The sequence below is a fragment of the Protopterus annectens genome, chromosome 4.part1, assembly GCF_019279795.1.
Source record: "Protopterus annectens isolate FY-2018-M chromosome 4.part1, PAN1.0, whole genome shotgun sequence".
NCBI classification, from domain to species: Eukaryota; Metazoa; Chordata; order Ceratodontiformes; family Protopteridae; genus Protopterus; species Protopterus annectens.
The window spans coordinates 353144580-353156716 of NC_056734.1; the positions used below are offsets into that span (position 1 = coordinate 353144580).

General features: G+C 39.2%; 1 protein-coding gene across 4 annotated transcripts in view; it reads left to right on the forward strand.

The window, feature by feature from the left end:
* The window catches only part of ARHGEF4 (Rho guanine nucleotide exchange factor 4), a 1506374-nt gene extending 1504642 nt beyond the window's left edge, over positions 1-1732 (forward strand). For all 4 annotated transcript variants that reach the window (XM_044070170.1, XM_044070171.1, XM_044070172.1 and 1 more), the window contains one exon: positions 1-1732. This exon is cut by the window's left edge and continues 500 nt beyond it. The gene's annotated coding sequence lies outside the window, so the exon portion shown is untranslated.
* The last annotated feature ends 10405 nt before the right edge of the window (positions 1733-12137 follow it).

A 12137-nucleotide genomic window follows, 5' to 3' on the forward strand; every position in this document is an offset into this window, starting at 1 on the left:
CAAGAATCACTTGGTTTGGAGATGACTGCTTGGTTACTGAGTATACCATTTTCTAAGGAAAGAATCTGCTGTCAGTGAAGCAGAGGACAGTTTATTGCACCTGCACCTAGTAATACCTCTGTCCTGAAACTGCCCGATTAGTATACTCTAGCAGTGAATGAGGTTTTACTTCTGCTGCCTGCAGAAAACACATTTGTTTCATCAAGTTCATTTTTCCATAACATCTAACCTAATCATGATCATGTTGACGCCTTATGTTTAAAGTAAGTTACAGTACTACTTATTACTAAAAAATTATAAAAGATAAACTTTTTTGTCCTTGTGGAAAGGAATTGAAATGCTGTTCACGTGTAGTGCCTGCAACCCTCTCACCAAATTCAGATCAGAATTCTCAGAATGCTTTAGTGCCATTTTGGTCAGAGCATGATTTTCCTCACAACCCATATTTGTTGCAGTTTAGGCTAATCTTTGTGTGCATAAAATGCAAAAAAATGTGCCTATATGCTAATGCAGTGCAGTACTGCTTATGTTTTGTAATCACTTTTATTTCTAATTGGCCAGTCACCTTGATGTCATTCAGACTATTTATTTGATAACGTTTTAATTGTTTTGTTTTGTAAACATTTGTAATTAATGTTTTTTGTTCTGTTTGTGTTAATTATTTGTTTGTTTTCCTTCAACAGAGTGGCCTCTTTGTACTAATCCTGAGTAAATGCTATATGTTTGCAAAACTCAGAAGCCATAGCATCCTGTCTGCCCAGAAAAACCACTGGGATGTGTTCTACTGTGAGATTTCCTGTTGTATTTTTCTGTATGCACCCTTATGGCCAAACACCACACACACCTCATTTTGTGACATTCTACATTCTTCTGTGAGGGAGAAGAGATATGATGTGTCTAAGACAGTGATAGAAAGAAGAATCCACATTTGGTTAGTTAGAAAGTTCAGCCATTTTTATCTTATTGATTTTATGTTGCCATCTTTTAAGTAGGAGGGGGCAGTAACATAACTGAAAGGCATTAAGACATAAGCACATGTAAATCAGCTTTAACTAATTTTCTGGGGTGCCAGAGTAGGGGGTCAGTTTTTAAAGTATGTACTACTGAAGATTCCAGTTTGCTATTCAAAGCAATGTGCAGTACTGCACTATGTGTATTTTTGTAGTACCCAACTTGTTTTGGTGTAGAAGTGCAAAACTGCGTCACTGGGGAGGACACAATACCCTCTAGTTAGAGATCACTGCCTATACAGCTTGTAAACCAGGTCTGTGTGTTCTTCTCTCAATCCTGATGTATTTATATATTAAAAAGATGTAAAGCATTGCTACACTGTTCATTAAATTCAGTTAGGTGTACATAGCATACTAAAACAATAGGTGCAAAGTAACTATTAAATGCATTAAATTGTTTATTCATGTGCTAACAAGATGTATTATTATTAATCTTATATTTTCATTTTAATGCAGCAGAAACATAATACATTACCATTTTGCATTTGTTAACTCTAATGTGTGCTTTAAAAAGCAACTACAGCTCTTTTTGCACTAATATGCATGTACTCAAATAGCATTGCAACATCTTCTAGGATTTTTCAAGCTCTGTTCCAAACCTATGTTTGACATACTGAGGTTTCATATCAGGGTTCAGGCATTCTAATTACTCACTTTATGTCCATTCCTGGGCAGTGACTGATACAGTACCAACATTGATTAAAATGCAGTATTGTATGAAATTTCAGTGTAGTGCCATGTGATTAAATTACTGTTGAACTCATTTTAGAGTTCTATATCACATTGTGCATGAGTATCACAACAAATTGCTGCACCCATTAAGACAATGTGAGTGATGTAAAATAGTGGTTACTTTGTCTTAAAGCAACAGTTTCACAAATTAAGATAAAAGGAAATGCAGAAAACACCTACTGCTGCAAAATTACAGATTTACAAGGAAGGTGACAACCTAACCTCTGTGCAGTGATGCAATACCTGGCAACCAGGAACCAGACTCATAAACTGTGAAAAAAAATAATGGACAGTAAAAGTTCAAACTCATAACCCACCCACTGCAGTTATTCCTCAACAATAGCACCTTTGCTATGACACTGTGAGTTGCTCAATAAATCTTTTGTAAGTTGAATTGCTGCAATAAAGAAAATAGCCATCCTCCATAGTTTTCAGCAAATAAGCCTTCCCTTCTATTCACCATAGATTCATACCCCCAGCCAGTATAGATACTGACAAGGATGACCAGTCTTCCTCGCCCCCAGTGGTGACACAGTGTTGACAGTTTTCTTCTTTAGTGTGTAAGATAAATAAGTAGGTTCCCATCTACCCACTGCTGTTATGCATCACAACCAAACCCAGAATGGAGGGGTTGGGCATTCACATCCTGGGGGAGAAGGCAGATCAGAGGCAAATGTGCACAGCCATATTCCCTTGTGGAGAGGTGACATTGCAGTGGGCATCCATGGGGGGCGGCTTTTATCTCACCAAGCCACCATCTGATGGTAGCCGACATTCAAACACAGAAATGGGGCTTAAATGGCTGGGAAAGGAAGGCTGGAGTGCATGTCTTGTATCTGGTCACCTGGTTTATCTGAAGAATTTTGTTCTTCAGTGGAAGCGGTAGGGTGGTGTGGATCTAACTGTAATAAGCTGATTGCTACAATGTAGTGATGATGGGGTTATTACAGTGAAGCGCTTTCTCTTTTTTTGCTCTTCAGTGGAAAAACTGGGAAGAGTGGATCTAACTGTAATAAGTTGACCGGCTTATTACAGTAAAGTGTTTTGTTTTTTTATTACAGTGAAGTCTTTTTTGCTCTTCTGTGGAAGAGCTGGGGGGACCGAGATCTAACTGTAATAAGCCAATCGCTACAGTGTAACAATTAACTAATTACAGTGAAGTGTTTTTTTTTTTTTTTTGCTCTTCACGTAAAGAGATGAGTGGGTAAGTGCTGGTTTGTGGCACTGGCACAAGAGCTGAGGGGGGTAAGGTGCTGGCTTGTGGCACTGGTACAAGAGCTGAGGGAGTAAGGTGCTGGCTTGTGGCACTGGCACAAGAGCTGAGGGGGTAAGGTGCTGGTTTGTGGCACTGGCACAAGAGCTGAGGGGGTAAGGTGCTGGTTCGTGGCACTGGCACAGGGTGCTAGTTGAGCCAGCTACAGTTCTGCAGTAAAGTTGGGTTTTTTTTGTATGTATTATTATTATTTGTTCTTCGTTTGTTTTTTTTTTTTTGCTCTTCAAATGGAGGAGCTTTGGGAGGTGTGGCTCTAACTGTAACAAGCTGATCACTACAACAATGTAGCAATCAGCTAATTTCAATGAAGTGTTGGTCTATAGGATGATTATTCAGAAAATTACAAATTACCCATCAGAAGTGTGAATTTTTGTTCAATTTGCTAAATACATTTTTAGCATTTTGAGGCCAGTTTACATGATCCTTCTTCATGAAATGCTACTGTGTTATTAGAAACTTCTGTCCAAAGTAATTTGACTCAGCAACTATCAATCCTACAAAACAGTTCCTGAGAAGTCATTTAACTGCATATTGATAATAACTCCAGTGATGACATTCTAGGGTATGAAAGTTTGGGCCTAAAACTACTGATACTTGACAACATTAGGCCCTTATGTTTAATATGGTAAATGTATCCTTGTAAATTTACTTTTTTTTTTAGACCAGATTTATGACATATCACCTACAAAACACCTCTTTAACTGCAGCACAGTCATCCTGGAATCCCATTAACAAAGGGATTCTACACATAAACTATAAGACTGATGAAAAGTGGGACAGTGAAATCACCCCTTGCAATGTAGAACCAAGATTACAGTGCCATAATAAATCAAATAATGCCCTAAGATTATAAGTTGAACTGCTTTGGAAGCAATATTTACAGCTGACGAAGGACAGGGGTAATTAACATTGTGCTCACTCAGGCTCTGCTAATACACAGTTTGAACTGAATATATTCATAAAGAGACTGCTATTCAGTGAAGGAATAGCATACACAAATGCATACCTTAAAGAGTCCCTGTATACATACATAATTCATACCATGGTGTAAAATTCACAAATCAATGATTGTGGATGACACTGTGGGGGGATGGGACAGGGAACTGTAGGGGATACAACTGCTCGTGTCCAGCGCAAGACACACAAGCCCAGTGCCCAAAGTGCAGGAAATTGTGATGCTTTCTTCAGCATAACATAGTTGAGCAGCAACATCACAATTCCTTAAGATGACATTCCACAGAACACATACAGTCATTAAACAGATGCCAATACATATCCCAGGATTGACTGCAGTGTAACCAACACCTCATTTGACCTGCTGCCAACCCAGAGAAACAGCTGAGGTACCCACAAATAAGAACCAATCCCTTCATCAGTATAGTTTCCTAAGGATACTTACTCTGCTGTCATGACATTATCCATCAGAACGTTTATGGACTGGCCATTGTCATGTTTGTGGAGTACCATGGACCACAGCAGCACTACATATGCTGTGCAGCATAGTGCAAGTATATAATTAGCACTATGTACAGAAAAATAACATCATTTTCACTTTTAACTCTGGTGCATTGTTCAGTACAAGTGTCAGTGAAAATGCCTTGAGCTACTCAGTGTGGTTTTGTAGAATACAGAAAGGTCAGGGTGTGCTCTTTGCATTGTCCCTGTCCAACACTGGTATCAAGTGTACGCAGTCTAACATTGCAGTGACTTACATTTATGAATTGCCCTATTACCACAGTGATGTAATAAAGCTACCATGCACATCCTATATACAGGACTGCACATGGATGTCTAGGGATCTCCTGAAATATATTTCATTCCTGTATTGTATGCTCATTACTTAATGATTTCTGATATTTTCATATAAAGCTTACAAAGTGCAATTTTCTCTGGTTAATGTCATGTATGCAACAGTAGCCATGTCTGAAATTCTTAAAGAAATTAATTTTGACCAGCTGAAACATATAGCAATGTTTTGCAGTGGAGATGTTTTATGTGTCTAAGTACAATGTCAAATACATGATTTTTTTTCACTTAAACTATTCAATTGACAATGTATTGCATACAAAAAAGCACATACTAATTGTATAAGCTGGATGTGTCTGTTCAGTAATGAATACACAGCTAAAAGTTATAAGACAATCACTGCAGTTTGGGCTCACGCAGCATAAATTAGTGTGGTGTGTAGTAATACCTGTAACATGCACACACTCACACTTCTCACACTTTATGGCGTATATAAAACATACTGCTGAAGAAATGGGATGTTTAATTCACTGACTATTTGGAAAGAATAGTAAAGTTTCAGGACTGCATATATGCAGAGCAGTGATTCCATTCCTTAAGATTTCATGACTGCCAAGCTCATTGGTAAATAATTGAGGGGTGGGCTTGTAATTAATTCTACGCTGCATCCATGGAATGAACTTCCTATTCTTGAATCTAAGGAAAAGTCAGTATATTACAGAAAGACTAATTGAATCCAAACAAGTTACTTTTTTTATTTCAATGAGAATATTTGCACACAGACTCTTGTATCAATAATAAAATGACTGACAGCTACTGACATCTGCCTAAGTTGAGAACACTGAGAATTACAGATGGTGCCACTGGGAGTTGAAGGAGAAGAAGGATGTGTGCCCTACCAGTCATAGCAGATCTATAGGTTATGTTTGGCAGTGTCACATCAGCAGCAATAACAGCAACACATTTGGCAAAGGACACCCATAAGACCTTAACTGAACAGGAAGTGGTGGATTGCTACAGAGCTGACAGGGACACAGTGGTCACACATCATTTGTAACTTGTGCAGACAGCATATAAGCCTTAAAGCGCACAGAGGTTTCAAGTACCACTAGAAGCAAAGGCATACCTTGATACATTTGAGCTGTCATCTTGCATATTGTGGAGGCACACAGAGGATATACTTTTTTTCCTAAGCTTTAACATTAACTGGACTAAAGAGCTTCCTGGTCACCATACTAGAGCACAACATGCATCACATTCTTGCTTTAGCACACTACCAACAATGCCAGGAAACCAAGCAAGGCCTTCTGTAATACAGAAGACATGCCATCCATAACAACTAGCGTAGACTGTACTTACCTAAGCATAAAAACATATGAAGGACTAGACAGAACATTGTTTGGCTTTAGTAAAAGCAACCCCATTAACTTTATGAAAAGTCGGCGTAGTAAACTGGCAGACTCACACAGTCCACAATAGTGTGTGCTTTTGTGAATGAAAATTTGAGGACCAAAGGTATTTTAGGTTATGCAAAATAAATGTGTATATCCATATCACCTGCACGTGTATCTCTATAAGGTGTGTTTTTCCACTAAGAACTAAATCTGAGTGTAGTAATTTCCAGCATTTTTACAACTCTCACCACTTTAGGTAACAAAATATACTTGCTATTTATTGGAATTATTTAAAACAAAGAGTGAGAAGGTCACACTGAAAAACCAATCAGTAAAAACTAAATGAAAACTCCAGCCAAGCTAGAACTTCCAATGAGTGACCTCCCAAACCTCCTGTAACAGAGGCACATGGGATATATGCAAATGACCCTTATGAACATCAGGTGTTTCAGCTGTATGGCGGTTCTGATTGCCCATGACTTTTACGTTTGAAGTTGTTTTAATGGACATGTTGTCCCATGTTGTCACTCTTTGTTTTAATTTGTTAGTTGGGATATTTTGCAGTCACCCTAATGATAATGGACATCAGCTGGGTATAACAAGCCTGTGTTTTTTTGTGCTTAGTCAAACACTCTGCTTGTGTTATGCTGATGAGGTCATAACAAGGCTGAAATATGCATGGTCATAGCAAGTGGAGTTTGGCTTTATTGGCCTGAAATTGTCCATTAAAATGACTTCAAATGTAAAATTCATGGGCAATCAGAATCACTATATAACTAAAACACCTGATGTTCATAAGGGTCATTTGCATATATCCTATGTGCCTCTGTTACAGGAGATTTGAGAGGTCACTCATTGGAAGTTCTAGCTTGGCTGGAGTTTTCATTTAATTTATTGGAATTATGGGATGCCCATAATTCTGTGCATTAATTACAATTACCGGAATAGTTATGGGATGGCCAAGTATTTGTTCTTGTTTGGGTTTCCTATGCACAAATGACTAACCCTTCATTGTACTAACTTTTGGATGTTGTGATCTAGAGATATAGAAGATATATTAGTAATTCCTTGTAAAAAAATTAATCTACTAATAAAAGGTCTCTTTATTCTAAATATGGGAGAGTGGAGAGAGGAGTGTAAATGCTCAAGGTGCTGGCTACTTACCATGCAAGTAATCTAGCGCAACCACATACTTATAATACATCATTGACTATACTGCAAAGCACTTACTGTAAAGCAAAGCTAAAACAACTGGATTCCCCAGTTTACCTATATCTCACACCCAATCTTTCACTGCTATCTTACCAACTGTAACTGCATCTTGGTTGAACTATTATACTTGTACAATGATTTCCATGAGGGGCTAATGATACTTTTTCAAATCCACTATCCCTTTCTGCTTTTACAGTAGCATTCTGCTACCAGCAAGACCAAATTGGCATATCCAGGACACAATTACTCTACACTTTTAAAATGAGGTAACCATATTAACTTATAGTAGGTATGGTTGTACAGTCACCCTTCAAAGGGTGGATGCTGACAGTCACAGTTCTACTATGTGTAATTATCCCTATATAAATTAATAAGCAATAACCCACAAGCTTTTGAAATTGAATAAGAAAACTTTGCATGAAAAAAAAAATGGCAACAGAGTGAAATATACTCTTGCTCAGAGAAGTATAACTTAGTGAAACACTACCAGCAAGCTGTTCCTGTTATTACCACTAACTGAAAATAACTATAATCTATCTTATCTATCTATCTATCTATCTATCTATCTATCTATCTATCTATCTATCTATCTATTTTAAGACCGATCGTTACAAAAGACTCACATGAAACATTCATAGGCATTAGCTTAATGACAATGGACAGCAGGATGTTTCTCTTGCCATTTGCAGTCCATTAACTGGTTTCTTGACTGCCCCTGCTCCATACAGTCAACTAAACACTCCAAGTAAAGGGCAAAATCTATATGAATAGTACTGCTAACTGAACTTTTAGGGAGGAGTCACATCACTTGAGAAAAAGATTAGAAGGGTATCGTGGAAAGAGGCAACATTACAAAACCTTCAGTTAGCACTGTCCTTTCATATAAATCCTCCCTTTCTGCATTTGGCAAACTAGTCCTGGTTCAACGCATTTACCTAGATAAAAAATAAGCAAAATCCAGATATCATTTTCCAAAGAAAAGTTGCTTATATATCCAGAAAGTTCCAACCTAACTAATAACTTTTGACAGGAAGAATGTTTAAGGAACTCTAAGCTCTGCCAATGTGCCAGTTGTCTGAAACTTTTACTTTTCAAAGCTCTTTTGCATTTTTACTTAAAAAAAGTTTTCACATTTCACATCTTTGCTGGGGAAAATAATTACAGGTGTTACAGTTTTTCCACACATCTGCAAAAAAAATAAAAAATAAATAATGATGGTGCCTTTGAAGGAATTGGAAAAATACTATTAAACTACATTTTTATGTTCTCCAATTGAAAAATATCCTGCAGAAGAGAAGACATAAAAGTTTCATCAGCATGTCTGCTCCATTCAAGCCATCTAGAAGTATGGTGATATATTATGCTAAACATAAAATTGAATAAGTTCATTTTGTCACGGTCCTAATAAATACCCACAGACATTTGACAACCTTTATTGTGATAAATTGCTTAATAACATAACTTTATTGAAACATAAAAGACATAAACAACATAAGGGCAGCGTTTCCGCTCATCCCTTGAATACAGTTAGCTAGTGAAACAACAACAAAACTGTATCAAACATCAATCAAGTCAACATACAGGCAGCATCCCCGCTCACCCATATATACAATAGCCAAAGAAAAGGCAGCGTACCTGCTCACCTTGGATATACAACAAAGGTAGCATCCCCGCTCACCTTAATTCCTCAATTTTCCATCCACCATCCTGTAGAGGGGGAACAGAAGAGGGTCAGGCCTGACCCTCTTCTCTGCCCAACAAACCTCAAACCAAAATCAATTGGATCAGGCAGGGAGGGCAACAAGACCACATCAAAATGTGCTTATTCACTCTGGATTTCCTTTCAAAAACCCTTCAAGCCACACCCCTAACACTACCTCACTTCCCCTCAAATCCCAGCTCACTTAACCCTTTCCTAACCCTTCTCAGCCACCCAAATAACCTAGCACAGCTACCACCTAGCACCCCCCCCCCCATCCCACATTAAACAGTTCCGTGACAAATTCGTCTGTGCCAAACTTCACTTGTCATGGTCCTAATAAATACACAAACACTCACAGATGTTTGACGACCTTTATTGTGATAAATTGCTTAATAACATAACTTTATTGAAACATAAAAGACATAAACAACATAAGGGCAGTGTTTCCGCTCACCCCTTGAATACAGTTAGCTAGTGAAACAACAACAAAACTGTATCAAACATCAATCAAGTCAACATATAGGCAGCGTCCCCGCTCACCCATATATACAATAGCCAAAGACAAGGCAACGTACCTGCTCACCTTGGATAAACAACAAAGGCAGCATCCCGCTCACCTTAATTCCTCAATTTGCTATCCACCATTCTGTAGAGAGGGAACAGAACCTGACACTCTTCTTCACCCACCAGCCCTTAAAGGGCTGTTCCCCCTCAAACAATACCTTTCTTCACAAGATCTTCCACCATCAAATTCAAATTAAGGTTAAATAAATCCAAACCAAAATCGTTGAGGTGAGCACCATCCGGTCTATACCACACTGGATCCTTATTGTCAAACTCTACATGCCAGACCGTATGTACCCCAATTTCTCCCAAATATTTTGCCAACTTAAAATTGACGTATCTGCCTTCTCCAAAGCGGCAAAATTCTGTGCCCCTTTCCAAACCAACTGAGAAATAATCTCAGACCAGATAAAAACCATCCCCGGATACATCCTCCGCAATGCTAAAATGTCCTCACGAACTTGACAAACCAACTGCCTCTTCGGTACCCTGCCCAAGTCATTGCCACCTGAATGAATTACTAACACCTGAGGCAACCCCCACTTAACCTGTAACCCATTAAATTCTTGCAATATTTGACTCCACCTTAGCCCTCTAACACCATGCCAAATGATTTTTAAGCCAAAATGATCCAAACCCAGATTTATGCCATTGGTTCTAACCTCAGCATGCCTAGCAGCCCAGAATATGAAGGAATGGCCCAAAATGATGATCCGTCTCTGATCTAAGAGAAGAGAGGAAAAAAAAAAAATTTTAAAAACAAAGCTTCTACAAACTATTTAATATAATTCAAAAAGGCATTGGATGTCCACTGACCCACCCGTTTGATTACTTCCACTGACCTACCTTCCTTAGCCAGATCCGATGCCCTACCCATCCGAAAGGAATGTGAAGAAAATGTATCCCCTTGCAAACCCACACTCCAAAGCGCCCTTCTCATAACCACATTCAGTTGCTCACCTGTCAATGCTTTACCATTCACTGCTGAAAAAAAAACAACCCTTGAATTCTACCCTTCCATGCCACACACAACTTCCTTCCCCAAACTACTGGACATCTCCAAGCTACCCCCGCCTCCTCCAAAACAATGGGTGGCAAGCCTCTCCTGATCTGTCTTCAAAGAATGCAATCTAATATGCACCACCCTAAGTAATATCAATACATCCTCCCATAGCAATGAACCCAATAACTCCGACACATGAAACGCACCACAGTACATCCAAACACTAACTGTACAGCACAACACATACTTATCCAAACAACCACACACTTTACCCAAACCCAACATTTTTTAAATATTTTTCGTAACTGGATATCTCCTATTCATGCTGCTCCCTTCAACTCTAGCCCACCCTTTTTAACACTCTACTCACCACCCATGACCTAGTGAAATCCTCTAATCCAACTAACCGAATATAGGCAGCAATGGCTGCTAAGGCCACCCTCACCGTTCGCACTGCCCTTTCTTGCCCCTTCAACATGGCTAGATAACATAATAGTAAATTATCAGACCACACGCAGTCCTCATCAGATAACTGTGCAAATATTTGTCAAATTCAAGCAATGCCCTACCATAGGCTCATCTAGTGGATGCCGCCCATGATTGTTGCACCAACCTGCCAATCACTATTGCCCAATCTGCCAAATGCTGGGTGGGACAACTGATGGATGCAAAGCTGCTTCTGGAGCCACCTGATGGAACCTGCGGAACTGAAAATGAGACAAACTATCAGCTATCTTATTCGAAACCCCCGATACATGCAACCCTGTAAAAGAAAAGTTAATCAGCAAGCTATGCAACACCAATTTCCTAAGAATAAATAACAAGTGAGGTGCTTTAGCCATTTTTATCTGTAGCACTCTCACCACCACAGAATTATCTGAATGGAATACCACCCTCCGCCCCTTCAAATGATCCTGCCATTCCACCAAAGCCGCCCAGACTGGCATCAACTCCAAAAAGGCAACATCCCGTTTCAACTCCTCTGACCAATGCTCTGGCCATGGAAGAGCAAACCATTGACCCGCAAAGTAAGCACCCATTTCCGACCCCCCAGCTGCATCAGTAGACAACTGCAGTTCTACTTGTGTAACCCAATCCAACTGCCAAAATGAAATCCCATTAAATTGTTGTAAAAATTCCATCCAGAAATCTAAATCCTCTCGTGCCAACTTACTGACCCGTACTCTGTGGTGCTTACTCTTACGTCCTTTCACCAAAAATGCCACAGACCGAAATAATGTCCACCCATGATGCACCACCCTGCACACGAAGTTCAACAAACCCAACAATTCCATAAAATCCTTCATCCGAACCTTAGGCCTAGACTTCACTCAAATGATCTTGTCCTGCAGCCTAACCATCTTACCTTGAGGCAAACAAAACAAACCCTGCTCTCTATTTACCATCAACCCCAAAAATTCCAAGGCCCTCCCTGGGCCCTGCAACTTATGCTTAGCCAAAGGTACCCCCAAGGCCTCACACATCCCCACAAACTCTTGCA